Genomic DNA, 17,385 nt, shown 5'->3' on the forward strand with positions numbered 1-17,385 from the left:
TATATTTGATTCCTTCTTTCAATTCGTGTAGTCGCTTGGTTTAAGGCAAGTCAAGCATTTGCCCAACAGAAGGCAAGAGGGAATATAATTTTGCTATTCTCGTGCAACAAAGTTGTACCGAAATGCTATCATTTCACTCCAATATCGAACTTTTATAGAAAGCTCAGAGAACAGAGACCCATAATGTTATATACCAATCGACTCAGCTCGACGAACTGAGTAAGTGTCTGTTTGTCCGTGTGTATGTGTGTGTACGTGTAAATTCACATACTAATTCTAAACCGATTCTATTACATCAAGTTACAAAGAATAAAGCGTAGTTGATCACTATTGAATTTCATAACGATTGCGCATTCCAAAAAAATCTAAATATTAAAATAGTTATGGAACATAGTAATTAAGTTGTAGCATGCCATAAAATTCCTTGAAGTATAAACCCATGCAAGCTTTAGTACACGACTTTACTGCCGTCATACGCACATTTGTCACATGTTTGCTTGGATTTCCTATATACATGGCACAGTTATGCGTATAACGGCAGTTTAGTATGTACAACAATTGAAACGCAAGCTTTGATTGCATGCAAGTTACAACGCATAACACCAGAACGTTTCTGCAACTTTCTGATATAATAAAAAATCTCGCATAAAACGCGCACGCTAATAATACTTTACTTAGTGATTTTAAAATTAATGTCACAAATAATTCAGCATTTCAACGAATTTTCCGATAATGCATTTGATTGTTTGATTAAGTTGTTTAATAATGCACGAGAAAGGCAATCACTGCTAGGTGGATCAATCTGGATTTTTTTTCTTCTTTGGATTCAGTCATTCACTCGGTTTAAGGCAAGGGGAAATATGATTCCTTCTTTGAGGGATGCATTTACCTGGCGGAAGGCAAGAAAGAATATAATTCTTATTTTAAATTCACATTTTCTCGGTTTAAGGCAAGAGGAGATATGGTCTCTTTTTCCGAAGAATGCATTTTTACGGCTGACGGTAAGGTAGGATATGAAACATGCATTTCCCCTCTCTGTCATTCCTTACTTTTAAGCATTTATCAGTCTTGTCTTAGAAGAGAACACATGTCTCGAATGAAGACTCAGAGTTCCATACATCAGCGTCAGTTCGATGCACAACTGAAATATTGGTATTTCAGAGGAATTGGGGTAAAATGAGCATGTTAAAGATGACTGACCAGCACGAAATCCAGCGCAATCGATTTATAGTATTTTTCATAATCGATTTATCACACGTTTTCCCTTCAGGAAACTTATAATTATTGAAGAAATATCAGCGTCAGTTCGAGGCATAGTAGAAATATTGTGATTCCAAGGGAATTGTGGCAAAATGGGCACTTCAAAGTGGTCTGACCAGCACGAAACCCCTCGCAATTGATTTATCACACTATTTCTCTTCATGAAACTTATAATTATTGAAAAAATATCAGCGTCAGTTCGAAGCATAGTAGAAATGTTGTGATTTTTAGGGGAATTTGGGCAAAATGGGCACTTCAAAGTGGCCTGACCAGCACGAAACCCCTCGCAATTGATTTATCACACTATTTCTCTTCATGAAACTTATAATTATTGAAAAAATATCAGCGTCAGTTCGAGGCGTAGTAGAAATGTTGTGATTTTTAGGGGAATTTCGGCAAAATCGGCACTTCAAAGTGGTCTGACCAGCACGAAACCCCTCGCAATCGATTTATCGCACTTTTTCGCTTCAGGAAACTTATAATTATTGAAAAAATATCAGCGTCAGTTCGAGGCGTAGTAGAAATGTTGTGATTTTTAGGGGAATTTGGGCAAAATGGGCACTTCAAAGTGGTCTGACCAGCACGAAACCCCTTGCAATCGATTTATCACACTTTTTCGCTTCAGGAAACTTATAATTATTGAAAAAATATCAGCGTCAGTTCGAGGCATAGTAAAAATGTTGTGATTTTTAGGGGAATTTGGGAAAAATGGGCTCTTGAAAGTAGTCTGACCAGCACGAAACCCGTCGCAATCGATTTGTCACACGTTTTCCCTTCAGGAAACTTATAATTATTGAAAAAATATCAGCGTCAGTTCGAGGCATAGTAGAAATGTTGGGATTTTTAAGGGAATTTGGGCAAAATGGGCACTTCAAAGTGGTCTGACCAGCACGAAACCCCTTGCAATCGATTTATCACACTTTTTCGCTTCAGGAAACTTATAATTATTGTAATATCAGCGTCAGTTCAATGCATAGTAGAAATATTGTGATTTTTAGGGAATTTGGGCAAAATGGGCACTTCAAAGTGGTCTGACCAGCACGAAACCCCGCGCAATCGATTTATCACACTTTTTCGCTTCAGGAAACTTATAATTATTGAAAAAATATCAGCGTCAGTTCGAGGCATAGTAAAAATGTTGTGATTTTTAGGGGAATTTGGGCAAAATGGGCACTTCAAAGTGGTCTGACCAGCACGAAACCCCTCGCAATTGATTTATCACACTTTTTCGCTTCAGGAAACTTATAATTATTGAAGAAATATCAGCGTCAATTCGAGGCATAGTAAAAATGTTGTGATTTTTAGGGGAATTTGGGCAAAATGAGCACTTTAAAGAGATCTGACCATCACGATACCCCCCGCAATCGATTTAGCGCACTTTTTCCCTTCAGGAAATATAAAATTATCGAAGAAATATCAGCGTCAGCTCGATGCTTAGTAGAAATATTGTTATTTCAGGGCAATTTGGGCAAAATAGGTACTTGAAAGTAGTCTGACCAGCACGAAACCCCTCGCAATCGTTTCATCGCACTTTTTCCCTTCAGGAAACTTATAATTATTGAAAAATATCAGGGTCAGTTCGAGGCGTAGTAAAAATGTAGTGATTTTAGGGAATTTGGGCAAAATGGGCACTTCAAAGTGGTCTGACCAGCACGAAACCCCTTGCAATCGATTTATCACACTTTTTCGCTTCAGGAAACTTATAATTATTGAAAAATATCAGCGTCAGTTCGAAGCGTAGTAAAAATGTTGTGATTTTAGGGAATTTGGGAAAAATGGGCTCTTGAAAGTAGTCTGACCAGCACGAAACCCCTCGCAATCGATTTATCACACTTTTTCGCTTCAGGAAACTTATAATTATTGAAAAAATATCAGGGTCAGTTCGAGGCGTAGTAAAAATGTAGTGAGTTTTAGGGGCATTTGGGCAAAATGGGCACTTCAAAGTGGTCTGACCAGCACGAAACCCCTTGCAATCGATTTATCACACTTTTTCGCTTCAGGAAACTTATAATTATTGAAAAAATATCAGCGTCAGTTCGAAGCATAGTAGAAATGTTGTGATTTTTAGGGGAATTTGGGCAAAATGGGCTCTTGAAAGTAGTCTGACCAGCACGAAACCTCTTGCAATCGATTTATCACACTTTTTCGCTTCAGGAAACTTATAATTATTGAAAAAATATCAGCGTCAGTTCGAGGCGTAGTAAAAATGTTGCGATTTTTAGGGGAATTTGGGCAAAATGGGCACTTTAAAGTGGTCTGACCAGCACGAAACCCCTCGCAATCGATTTATCACGCTTTTTCGCTTCAGGAAACTTATAATTATTGAAAAAATATTAGCGTCAGTTCGAGGCATAGTAGAAATGTTGTGATTTTTAGGGGAATTTGGGCAAAATGGGCACTTTAAAGTGGTCTGACCAGCACGAAACTCCTCGCAATTGATTTATCACACTTTTTCTCTTCATGAAACTTATAATTATTGAAGAAATATCAGCGTCAGTTCAAGGCATAGTAAAAATATTGTGATTTTTAGGGGAATTTGGGCAAAATGGGCACTTCAAAGTGGCCTGACCAGCACGAAACCCCTCGCAATTGATTTATCACACTATTTCTCTTCATGAAACTTATAATTATTGAAAAAATATCAGCGTCAGTTCGAGGCGTAGTAGAAATGTTGTGATTTTTAGGGGAATTTGGGCAAAATGGGCTCTTGAAAGTAGTCTGACCAGCACGAAACCCCTCGCAATCGATTTATCACACTTTTTCGCTTCAGGAAACTTATAATTATTGAAAAAATATCAGGGTCAGTTCGAGGCGTAGTAAAAATGTTGTGATTTTTAGGGGAATTTGGGCAAAATGGGCTCTTGAAAGTGGTCTGACCAGCACGAAACCCCTCGCAATTGATTTATCACACTTTTTCGCTTCAGGAAACTTATAATTATTGAAAAAATATCAGCGTCAGTTCGAGGCATAGTAGAAATGTTGTGATTTTTAGGGGAATTTGGGCAAAATGGGCACTTTAAAGTGGTCTGACCAGCACGAAACCCCTCGCAATTGATTTATCACACTTTTTCTCTTCATGAAACTTATAATTATTGAAAAAATATCAGCGTCAGTTCGAAGCATAGTAGAAATGTTGTGATTTTAAGGGGAATTTGGGCAAAATGGGCACTTCAAAGTGGTCTGACCAGCACGAAACCCCTCGCAATCGATTTATCACACTTTTTCGCTTCAGGAAACTTATAATTATTGAAAAAATATCAGCGTCAGTTCAAGGCATAGTAGAAATATTGTGATTTTTAGGGGAATTTGGGCAAAATGGGCACTTTAAAGTGGTCTGACCAGCACGAAACCCCGCGCAATCGATTTATCGCACTTTTTCCCTTCAGGAAACATCTACTTTCTGGAAATTTTGCAGCGTCAGCAGGAGTAATTGAATTTCGAGCCTTTTGCTTTTGAAAATCCCCAGTGTTGCAACAGAGATCTGATTTCATTGCGTTTGGCATTTCTGAATCTCACCTTTACATAGAGCTCTAATCAGTCAGAGGGTTCAGCAGATCCACCAAATTCGTATCCGCTTCTTTCCTAATTAATTAACGCTCCATTGACTCCATCCAAAAGAAAATAATAAAATGCAACACTTCAACTGTCCAAGTCAAAGAGCAAATGAGGCAATAACCTCCGGTTGCTGCAGCCATCCTTTCTTCATCGGTCAGGAAGTCCACCCATGCCCTCCTGTTCTGTCTGCAGCAGCACCCGTCTTCCACTTACAGGAATACATACCGTTGACGGACTCTACTTTATTTCTCTGATGCTTCACTTCCCTCACCGTTTGCTCCTACGCTACGCTCCTCAATCTTCCGTCGGGTTACATCTGTAATCCATTATTTTCGCTGAGTGAGCAGCTCACCCAAGTTTTTCTCGCAGATTTCGATAAAAGCATTCTTCACTGCCCAACTATCTTCTACGCTGCCACCTTCCAGAACATCAACTACCCGAGTACTAAGAACTTCAACGAACGATTTCTTCACAGCTGGATCGACTGAACGGTCTATTTTGATTCGTCGCCCGAGCCTCTCCTGACACCGCTGAATCCGAGCAATGCGTTGTCGCCAATTAGAAGATGATAGTCAAACGCGATGTCATTACAGCCTCAAGAAAGCATCGTCTCCGTTTTCAGCTGATACATTTCCAGAGGAGCTAAATACTTGTCCTACCAACTAAAAGCTGGTCTGGGAAGTAAGTCAAATGCTGCTGCCTGCAGACATGAGAAGCGGGCGCAGGAGGACTCCCCGGCCGACGATGATAGGAAACCCGCAAAAACCGGCGATATTCAATTCCTCTTCGATATTTCATGATGCCTGAATGGAGCAAGGTCGAATATGATGATGATAGTTAAAGACGCGACATGTCAGTCACTCATCGATCCAGCTGATCAACTTCTTCTTCATGTTTTGATTTCCTCTCCTAAGTCTGATATAGGGAAAGGTTGATAATTCTCCGACGGCAGCAGGCAGGATTCCGCCTCGTACGATCATGTGAGAACCATTCTGTCACGCTTTGCATCATGCTGGAGCAGGTCATTTAATTTCAAGAGTCCCTCTATTTGGTATTGATTGACCACGGAATCGTGAGTGAGTACAAGAGTGAGACAAGGGTACATGTATTATACCTCTGTTGCTATTTCCCATCGTAGTCGACGAAATCATGGATCTCTTTAGCAGTCTACCTCCATAGAGAAATCGAACGAGATGATGATACTGCTAGTAGCACAGTTATGACTGATTTAGTTGCTGCAACTCTAATGTGACTCGATTTGGTCGATCATAAGTCACATAAACCTGTATGTGACAAGTGTGCTGCCAACGCACACTGTAACGCCACAACGCCCTACCAAGTAGAGTGAACTGAATGACCTGGTCGTATGCTCCCACTCAACAAACTCGAACTCCACGGTAGCCGGGAAAACATTGGAGAAGGTCGAAATCAAAGCCAGCCAACGTCGGACGGCGGACCAAGATCAACATAGAACATGGCACCAATGCACCAAACCTCGAATACTCAACTCTAACATGAAATCTGCGATGTTCTACACCGGTGAGACTTGGTGCGTATTGACAGGGATCACATAGATTTGCAAGTATTCATCACCCGATGTCTATGTTTTACTGCTCGCGCCTGGTGGGCTCACAACTGGATACCGAATACTGATCCCCATCGACGATCCAATATCAACGGCAACTCCACTCTGTGAATGGACGTAGGCCGGCAACAGACAACGTAAGAGCAGAGGCGAAATCTGCAAGCAAGCGCTGGAATCCGGCAGGACATCGCAGCAGAGGCAGACCCAGGATCGCCTGGCGACAAAACCCTAACAGAGACCTATGTACCCTAAAAGGTACTCAGAACACAATAGTGGGTGTGTGGGAATTGGATCCCACTTAATGAATGCCACATGTACATGGGTGCTGAGAAAGAAACCAATCCTAGTGCCGTATAGCCTATGAATTGTGTAACTTTGATTAGCTAAGTAATAGCTAATAGAGCTAAGCTAAGTAATAAATTAATTTTAGAACTTGTTTGGAAGAATGTTTTATTTTTCATAAAACAAGTGGAGCTGCAACTCTCAAAAAGCAAGGTTGTTTTCAGTGTATCGTACCTTTGAGTAAGATAAACTAAAATCTGCAACCAGACACCTGATAAGAAATCTCAGATCGTGTAAGGATTGGGAAGCTCCTAGACCACAATCGCCGTGCGTGAGCCGAAGTAGCCTCCTTACAGGTATGTTCACGGTCCGTGAGTTTCAGTTGATAAGATCGGAACAGTGACAAAATCGGAATAATTTTCTTAGACGATTTTTTACAGCTAAAATTTTAGCAAAAATGATTTATTGCTGGTAAAATGTGAGATTTTCAGCTTCTAACATTTTTAAATTCTAAAGGACTGTCCATAAACCACGTGAGCATGCTAGAGGGTGGCAAGGGTTAGTGAAAAGACAAAGGAAATATACATTTATCATCAATGGTGACTGGTTGAGGTTCCGGAGAAGTAAGGAGTGCATCAAGGGAACGTCCATAAATGATGTTACAAAAAATAACCATTGTTAATCCCTCCTCCATTAGTTGTCCCACTTTTTGTATGAAATTTTATGTAAATTGATATGAGTAGTCACACTTTTAGAAACCCTCTCCCTCCCTCTCCTCCGCGTGACGTAAATTATGAACGTCTTCTTAGATAAGGTGGCATCCGTTGGTAACTTAACAATAAATTTGAGAATATTTGACCTCCTTAACCCTTTCGGGACGGATGGCCAGCGTTTGAGATTGGCTGTGAAAAACTACCGAAGAGAGCTAGGTCCCCAGCTTCTTCAGCAAAAATGTTCATTAGGATGTCGGCTACCCAGAAAAATTATTGGAGGTCAAGTTTGACTATACCCTGAAGACCTAGATATCCAAAACTTTCGGAAGATTTTGCTTCTGACAGCTTGCAGATGAATCTGGAATATTTGGATCCTATACCACATTGTTCAATAAATCAAGTTTAGTTATCTTGATCGTTGAGACAGTGATCAGTTTTCTGGCATACGAGGTGCTCAAGGTTCTCCTAAACGTTTTCGAATTCAGCCCACGGTATCTACCAAATCAACCAAGCAAAGTCATCATCGTCGTCATATACCCAATCTAGTCCAATAGGCTCATGCGCATCATTTAAATCCAGGTTTCTCAATTATGTTCAAGGTATTCCAAAACGTTCCCAAGTTCAACCCAAAGTATCTACCGGACAACCAAGGCTTCATGCAATGTCCTTAACATCGATATGTACCTAACATGGTTCAATAAGCATGTGCGCACCATGCAAACTCAATTCTCTTGAATTTGAGATGTTCAATGTACTCCAAAACATTCTCGAGTTCAGCTCAAGGTATCTACCAGGTCAATCAATCAAAGTTTTTGCAATGTCTTTGGCATAAACTTAATATATCCAATAGGAATAATGTAAACATAATTTTCTGGAATATGGGGTGTTCACGGTTAGATCCGGAACGGTCTAGAATATTTTCGTTTGGGAAACATTCTAGATTCCCTGGGCATAGCGTTCCCTTTGTACTTGGCTCACAAGATACATACTCATGCAATGGCGGGCATAGAAAAGCTTTCAATTAATAATTGAAGAAATGCTAATAGAATACTATGTTGAAAAGCTGGCCAACTTCCAGTTGGAATGTAGAGCCATAGCAAATAAAGAAGAAGAAGAAGGTACTCCAAAATAATCTTGAGTTAAAATCAAGATATCTATTGTAGATCCAGTTGAAAACCGAACTGAGCTTTCGCGACAATCGCATTTTCTCCCATTTCCGGATGTCGCAACTGCATCGCGAGTAGTGCCCAGTTCGGTTTTCAACTGGATCTACAATATTAGATGCACAATAACTAAGGAGCTGTTTGTGTCGAGCAATTTAGCTGCGGACTTTTTTGTTGAGGCGTATAACGGACTTGGATGATTACATCTAAGAAAAGCGACAAACTGGAGTGTGAGAACTTTCGAGCGATCACCATCCTTAATGCCGCCTACAAAGTGATATCCCAGATCATCTTCCGTCGTCTGTCACCATTAGTGAACGAGTTCGTGGGAAGTTATCAAGCCGGCTTCGTTGACGGCCGCTCGACAACGGACCAGATCTTTACTGTACGGCAAATCCTTCAAAAATGCCGTGAATACCAGGTCCCAACGCACCATCTGTTCGTTGATTTCAAGGCGGCATACGACAGTATAGATCGCGTAGAGCTATGGAAAATTATGGACGAGAACAGCTTCCCTGGGAAGCTTACCAGACTGAACAAAGCAACGGTGGATGGTGTGCAAAACTGTGTGAAGATTTCGGGCGAACACTCCAGTTCGTTCGAATCGCGCCAGGGACTAAGACAAGGTGATGGACTTTCGTGCCTGTTGTTCAACATTGTGCTAGAAGGTGTCATGCGGAGAGCCGGGTGTAACAGCCGGGGTACGATTTTCAACAGATCCAGTCAATTTATTTGCTTCGCGGATGACATGGACATTGTCGGCCGAACATTTGCAAAGGTGGCAGAACTGTACACCCGCCTGAAACGTGAAGCAACAAAAGTTGGACTGGTGGTGAATGCGTCAAAGACAAAGTACATGCTTGTGGGCGGAACCGAGCGCGACAGGGCCCGCCTGGGAAGCAGTATTACGATAGACGGGGATGCCTTCGAGGTGGTCGAGGAATTCGTCTACCTCGGATCCTTGCTAACGGCTGACAACAACGTTAGTCGTGAAATACGAAGGCGCATCATCTGTGGAAGTCGGGCCTACTACGGGCTCCACAAGAAACTGCGGTCGAAAAAGATTCGCCATCGCACCAAATGTGTCATGTACAAGACGCTTATAAGACCGGTTGTCCTCTACGGACATGAAACATGGACAATGCTCGAGGAGGACTTGCAAGCACTCGGAGTATTCGAGAGACGGGTGCTTAGGACCATCTTTGGCGGTGTGCAAGAAGACGGTGTTTGGCGGCGAAGAATGAACCATGAGCTCGCCCAACTCTACGGCGAACCCAGTATCCAGAAGGTAGCTAAAGCCGGAAGGGTACGATGGGCAGGACATGTTGCAAGAATGCCGGACAGCAACCCTGCAAAGATGGTGTTCACTTCCGATCCGGCAGGTACGAGACGGCGTGGAGCGCAGCGAGCGAGATGGGCAGACCAGGTGCAAAACGACTTGGCGAGCGTGGGGCGTATCCGAGGATGGAGAGATGCGGCCTCGAACCGTGTATTGTGGCGTCAAATTGTTGATTCAGTGTTATCTGTTTAGATGTTAACTAAATAAATGAAATGAAATGAATGATTACATAAAACAATACGACTTCCAGAATATTTTAGCCAACCGTAAAGGCCTGCAATGGCTAGAATAAGTGATGATTGACGTCATATAAGCTAAATGGCTTCACTATGGTATCATATCTAACATCATTCATAAGTTGGATCATTGGATAGGTCAAAGCCGTTTTGAAAATTCGGTAGTGCAATGATCTGAGATTCATGACGTTTTGAAGAGATGTAATAAAGTCGGTATTGAGATGTGGAACAGAAATTCTTGGAAAATTGTTCGAAAAGACTATCAAATATTTTTGTATGGTATCTTTTGTTCCAACGATTCGATATCGAGTCTAAGAACATCAACTCATGGAGGGTCCACTTTAGCTTGTAAAAGAATTAAGTGATATCCTACCAGCTCGATGGAACTGCTGGAATGTTTGTGATGTTATGCACCGATATCATTTAGGACTTGGTTGAACGGGAGGATCACATGTTCGGAACTCCAGGACATTTTAGAGAACAGAAAAGGCTTGTAGTAGCTTGTAAAAGTAATAAGTACCATTCTATCGGCTCGACGGACCTGCTCGGATGTTTAGCGATACACAGGTACATCTTTCAGGACTTGGTTGAGCAACTAGATCACATGTTCTGTACTCAAGGACGTTTTGAACAACCGAAAAGGCCTGTAGTAGCTTTTAAAAATAATTAGTGAAATACGTCGGCTAAATGGATCTGCTGGGATGTTCAATGATGCATGGATACATCGTCCAGGGCTTGGTTGATCGGGTAGATCGCATGTTCTGAACTGATTTGAACTTAAGGATGTTTTGGAGAAACTAAAAGGCTTATAGTTGCGTGTAAAAGTAATGAGTGAAATCTTATCGGCTCAATGTACGTGCTTAGATGTTCAACGATGCATGAATACGTCGTTCAAGCCTTGGTTGATCGGGTATATCACATGTTCTGAACTCCAGGGCGTTTTGGAGACCTGAAATAATTTACGTTTATTCAAAACTCGATCAATTTATGTCTTATGATCGCATAGATATTTTTGAACATAAATGAGAGATTTTGTTTGTAGACATACTTCCTAATGCACTCGAGGTTATGTACTCCAGAACAGTTCGGACGGCCTAGAACATCCGAAAAAGTTTCTCAACGATTTTTCGGTTACATCAGAACGCCAGATAACAATAATCATTCATCCTGAAGTAATAAAATGCAAACAAACCCGCATCTTGTCTCTTTTATTTCAATGGGGAAAAGTCGGTGAAACCTCGTCTTGTTAGTTACGACTTTTCTACCGCTAGTGCTTGAAATACTATAAATACAACATTTGGGCAGACACTAAACCAAGTTATTTAATTTTAAAAGCTAAATCTCTGGAAAAATGATTGAATTTTCTTGTTGATAAAAACGGAATAATTTTGTTGACGAAATCGGAGCGTGATAAAATCGGAGCGTGACAAAATCGGAACGTGATAAAATCGGAACATATCTGTACGGAAAAAAAAATAAATCAAATTATACTTATCTGATGAAACGGTATCGAAATACTTCAATGCAAAACCATACAGGATTCGAGGAACTCCAAACGCTTTATGCATGCATTACATAGGTTGCGGTAGATTTTCTGTAAATAACAATATCATTTTCACTATCATGAAATTTGAGTAAAGGCATGAATACTTACAATGAAATTCGATAATAAAGAACCTAGCATTCAACAAAACGAATATTGAATGCTGCGTTAAGACACTATCTTATTATCCAAATAAACAACGAATTCAAATAAGATCACTCGATGATGGGAGTTAAACTATGGTGACTTCACAAATAGTCTGGCAGACAGAGTGATTGAATGAAATAAAAATGCGACAGCTTAAGCAAAAAGTTTACAAAAACAGCTTTTCTAATTTTGCAAAAAAAGATGTAAATATAAGCAGTCAACCGCGAACAATGGAAGAAGTAATTTTGCCGAATTTGGTTTTGATTTGGAGAGATTTCTAGAACTTCATATTAAATACATTCGTTAATTACTAAATTAGGTAAAATTAAAGTAACGAAAATCCTTCACTTTGCACATTAAGTTTTCGTGCAAAGGGATCTCATGGTCTAATTTATCTCACGCGTTAACATTCTTCATGATTTTCGCTAGTCTATAATGTGTAGAGAGTCTTGACTTGTAGTATTTTTGACATTCAGCTGCGCTCCGCAAAGTAGTTTTTTTCAGTAACGGGTTGTTGTGTAGTTTAATTTGAATTATTGTTCTGAATTAACTGAGAATTCTAAGTATATGATTAATAAACCAATGCCAATGAGTGAAAGTGTATTACTGCAGTGAATATATCATAGTGTGATACCATACCTGATGATAAGGAATTGTTTTTTAAGCTTTGAGCCAGGCGTTATGAAGAGCAATCTTTGCCAAACTTGGTGACGTATCGCGCAACAGGTTCGTACAGTGTTTCCCACTTCGACGAAGGCTCTGCAGGATTCCCCAAACCGAGCTTCCGGTAATCGATATCCAGCTAATAATTTTGATACATACAGATATTGAAGATAGTGCATTATAGTTAATTTTAGTCGTTTACCAATTGAAATCCAAACTCTTCACGCAATTGGGGGTAACGGTCGATTACAGACTGGGCCCGGCTAAACTGTTTCAAGTGCTGCTGCCGTGCCGGGTAGCTGACTTCCCATAAGCTGAGCACAGTTGCCCAGGGAGCAATGTTGATCGCAAGCCACTGTACTGCTGCTTCTACGTCTGCAGATAGTTCTTGATTCTCAGTTTCCGTACCGTTCGTTTGAGCCGCGTGTGCTTCTTCCTTTTTTATCTTTATACGCTCGGATTGCTTTATGTAGTTGATCCGGCTGAACAATTTACCGCCAGGATTCGATCGATTTCCTTTTGGAATGTAGTATGTGTCCTGTATAACAATTAATATGACAGTTTTATGTGTTATGTGATATGCTCACTATGATTTACCTTACCTTACCTTACCTGGAACCTGGCTACGGTATCGGCAACTAGCTTTTGTCCGGCGTCGGATAGTGTGTGAGTAGCTGCAGTTTCCAGTACCCTTTTACCGTGATCAGACTGTACTAGAAGGTAACGAAAGTATTTCGGTGTAAGCGTTGCTGGTGGTCCATATGATCTGTTTACCGATGCATCATTGGCTAGAAACTGAAAAAGATTATAAAAATCAATCACATAATAAAAAAAAAAGTACTTATCATATACTATGTATAACAGTAGTATACAATGCGAAGCATTAAAAACAACAAACCTGGACGTCATCGTCGTCAGATTGCTAAGTTTTTATGTTCAGCAAATCTCCCTCTGTAGCAGCGGTATCGGTGACCTGAGTTTCGCCTCGATCGAAAGGATCGTCCGAATTATTTATGATTCCACAATTTGTTTAAGCGTCTTCTGGGACATTTAATGTCGAAACCACGTCACAAGAAGGTTTATTTATTTATTTATTTATTTATTTCGTCAACCGACGTAGACTAGTACAAATACATATACATGTTTTTTTTTTCTTTCGTAATGCTATAGTAGATTATGAAATACAATAAAAAACATAAAAAAATTTTTTTTTTTTTTTGCTAAAGTTGTTTGTAATTATGAATTTAAATTGTTGAATTTCTTATGTTTGTTTTTTGAAAATATTGTTTGATGTTATGCCGAGACATTGTTAAGTCAATAGCTTCGCAGTGTTGATTATAAACAGCCATCATTCGGTTAAGAGGTCCAAATTTGGCATAATTTGTTCGGCGGTGGTTAGTGAAAAATAATGTCCTATGTCGAAGTAGCCGAGAAGGTATGTAAAAATTTAATTTCGACAAAATTTCAGTTGAGTCAACACGTTGAGATACTATATCGTTAACAAATGAAACCGTTGCAAGCTCTCGACGCTGTTTCAATGTTTGTATGTTTATAAGCATGCAACGTGATTCATAAGATGGAAGAGGAAATGACGTCCAACCTAATTTACGAAGAGCGTATAGTAGAAATTGTTTTTGTACTGATTCTATTCTTTTTTCATGTGTGGTTAAGTAAGGCGACCATAGAATGCTACAATACTTCAGTATGGATCGTACATATGAAATATGTAAATAGTGTTTTGATTGTGTAGGGATCCTGAAAGTTGAAACAGAAGCGCTTGATAAAGCCTAGCATATTATTAGCTTTGTGAATGATTGTGTTATAGTGATCAACAAGAGTTAGTTTTGAATCTAAAATCACTCCTAAATCTCTAACTCTTTCACTTCTTTCTACAGTTTTGTTTCCTAGTACAATTTGTGTATTTGGTGTTGTTCTTTTTCTGCTGAATGATATGATGTTGCATTTCTTTACATTTAGTTGCAATAGGCTTTTTCTGCACCATGTATAAAACATCTGTATTTCATTCTGGAATACGATAATGTCGCCTTCATTTTTTATTTCCATAAATATCTTTATGTCATCGACATAAATTAAAAGCTTTATATTTTTGAGAATGAGGGAAATGTCATTTACATACACAGAAAGAAAAATCATTATTGAAATTAAAAAAACCATTGGTAAAAATAAAAGGTTTCATTGGTTCTTTTTCGTAGAGAGTTATGAATGTTCAAACTAAAAGTACGTTAACTTTTGTGGCAACGATGCTTTCAAAGTAGCATGCCGTTCTGAAATCAAAAGTATGAACTTTTAAAAACAAATTGTGGAACTGTCAAAGTGAAATGGTAGCACTGGTATTCGGTACAAATGTTATTGATCTGACTCAACCACCAAAACCTGCCAACTCATCCCCATCCTGCGGGATTTCCTCCGTCCAGAAAAAGTTTAATTCGTATTTATTTATGACAATTATTTTATTTGCATTCCGCTATTACTTTATTGTATCCTCTAACCTTGTATATTTAGCTGATGTCTGTATAGTCTGAAGGTAAACCATCCGGTTCCAAATAGGCTGTTTCGCCGCCATTTGTGGACCTGCAGAGAAAATTCAAGCTTTCATCACGACCAAGTTCGAAGCGAAATATGTATAATTATTTATATTTAAACAAACCTGATGTTGATTGTCTATTCTCAATATCCGGTTAGTTCTGAAGGCGGATGTTTTCCCCTTTTGGTAAACCGCCTGGAGGTAAATTATTCCTTTGCCGGTATCGATTCTGTGGAAGTGAATATTCGGGTTCTAATTACTGAACTTCACTATAATTTCAATTAAACAAACCTGCTCTAGTATCCGATTAACGGGAATCAGCTTTCTTTCCACCATTGGAATCCGGTTAGCCTTTCATCCGGAAAAAATCTAATGCTACGTTTTGACAGGGCAAGTGAATTGAACAACTCAGTTGAATTCAATTGACTTGCCAAAAGTTGAACATGTTCAACTTTCTTTTCGTTCAAGTGAATTGAATTAAGGTGTTTACACGTTCAGTTCGCGTTAGATTCAAGCGACTTGCTCAATTCACATGCCTTGTCTAAACGTAGCATAAGGGCTAAGGTTCCACAAACTCGCGCGACGGCAAAATAAAAATAAGTATTTACCGTGAAAGGGAAAACGGAGAAAATTACTGACAAGTTCTACTATTTTGACAGCGGTGAAGACACTCTGAGAAATACTTTTGAAATTGGACATAAATGAAAGTATTCTGCAGTGAAAAAAAACTTGCTGGTTATTTCATTTAATCAATTGCGTGATAAGGATTGACATATAGTTAAATAAATATTACAACATTTTGTCATAACTTGAAATGCTATTTACCTACAGAGATTTGAAATATTCCAGCACTAAATATTTATTATTTAGAGAGAAATTCATATTTTTTTCTTGGGGTCCACCGATCTAATGTTTTGCGCTGAGTTTTTATTATGTGATCTGACAGTTCGACAATTCTCATGGTGAAAGTACGAACTTTAAAATGTATAATTGGAACTGACAAAAAATACTTTAAGAACAATTAATTAACTTTTGCTGTGAACAATTTAACTTTTATTTTGATGAGAAAGAAACACTTTTCAATTGTAAAGTGCGACATATTTAGCAAAACAGTATTATTTTTTTCTGTGTACAATATAAATAAAAGAGGGTCAAGATGGGAGCCTTGTGGAACTCCTGACGTGACTTGAATGGGATTGGATTTCTTTCTATTAAATTTAATTATTTGTTGCCGGTCTGTGAGGTAAGATTCAAGCCATCTAAGGAGTCCTGGCTCAATTCCAATTTTTTGTAATTTGAAGAGTAACAATGGAATGTCAATGCGATCAAACGCCTTCCTAAAGTCAGTGTACAGAGCTTCCACGTAGTTACCATTATCCATCGCATGAAGAGTATAATCAATGAATTCTATTAAATTTGTAGCGGTTGAGTGACCTTTAAAAAATCCGTGCTGTTTATTTGTAATTCTGTTTTTAACTTGTGAAATTTATTTTTCATTAATAATAGATTCAAAAAGTTTGGGAATGCAAGAGATAATGGCTATTCCACGGTAATTACGAATGTCCGATTTTTTGCCCGATTTGAAGATGGGCACAAGGTAAGAGCTTTTCCATACCCTGGGAAAACTTCCGGTTTCCAGTGACAATCTGAAGAGCCAAAATAAAGGTGCCGTCAGCTCTTTAGCCAGACTCTTCAAAAATACTGGTGGAATGCCGTCAGGGCCAGAGCCTTTAGATGCATCTATGTTTTTTAAAGCGTTTAGAATATCGTTTACCATGATCTGATTAACACCAATATCCCTAGCAAATTCTGGGACAGGCGCAAAAAAATCAAGGTCGCGATCTTGTTCCGAAAAGGTGGTGTATATTTCTTGGAAAAAATCTCCAAAGAGATTACAGATGTCTTCCGAGGAATTACCGACGCGTTCATCTAGATACATGGATGAAGGAAAATTATCTGATTTTAATTTTGATTTTACGTAATTGAAGAAGTTCTTCGGGCATGACTTTATTTCGTTTTCCGTTTCGTATTATACTCTTCAAATGCTACATCAATTGCTAGTTTTAATTGATCGCAGATGTCTAAATACTTTTCCAAATTTTCATTCGAATTGTCTAGTTTGTAATTTTTATGTAATTTTTGTTTGCGATTCCTTAAATTTTTTATCTGCATTCCGGTGCATCTGATACAGCTTGTTGCTGTCCAAGAGTTTCACCGAATGGGTGACTCGCGACCTCATGCACAAATACACAATTTTGCAGGTTCTGAATTATGGGAAATGAGACAAACAATATTTAAGTCAACTGTTCTTAAATTATGAAATAACTATAACTTACGTTTCTTTTGCGCCAACT

General features: G+C 39.1%; 1 protein-coding gene and 1 long non-coding RNA gene across 2 annotated transcripts in view; one reads left to right on the forward strand and one right to left on the reverse strand.

Annotated features, from left to right (window-relative positions):
* The window catches only part of LOC134222806 (extracellular matrix protein A-like), a 101,495-nt gene that overhangs the window by 46,138 nt on the left and 37,972 nt on the right, over positions 1–17,385 (forward strand). The window lies entirely within an intron of this gene.
* On the reverse strand, positions 14,953–15,578 carry LOC134226052 (uncharacterized). The gene is made up of 3 exons (XR_009983383.1): positions 15,323–15,578; positions 15,155–15,260; positions 14,953–15,078 (listed from the first exon to the last, which is right to left on the reverse strand). It is a non-coding gene; the product is annotated as an uncharacterized LOC134226052 (long non-coding RNA).

Source organism: Armigeres subalbatus, chromosome 3 (assembly GCF_024139115.2).
Source record: "Armigeres subalbatus isolate Guangzhou_Male chromosome 3, GZ_Asu_2, whole genome shotgun sequence".
In the NCBI taxonomy this organism is placed as follows: Eukaryota; Metazoa; Arthropoda; class Insecta; order Diptera; family Culicidae; genus Armigeres; species Armigeres subalbatus.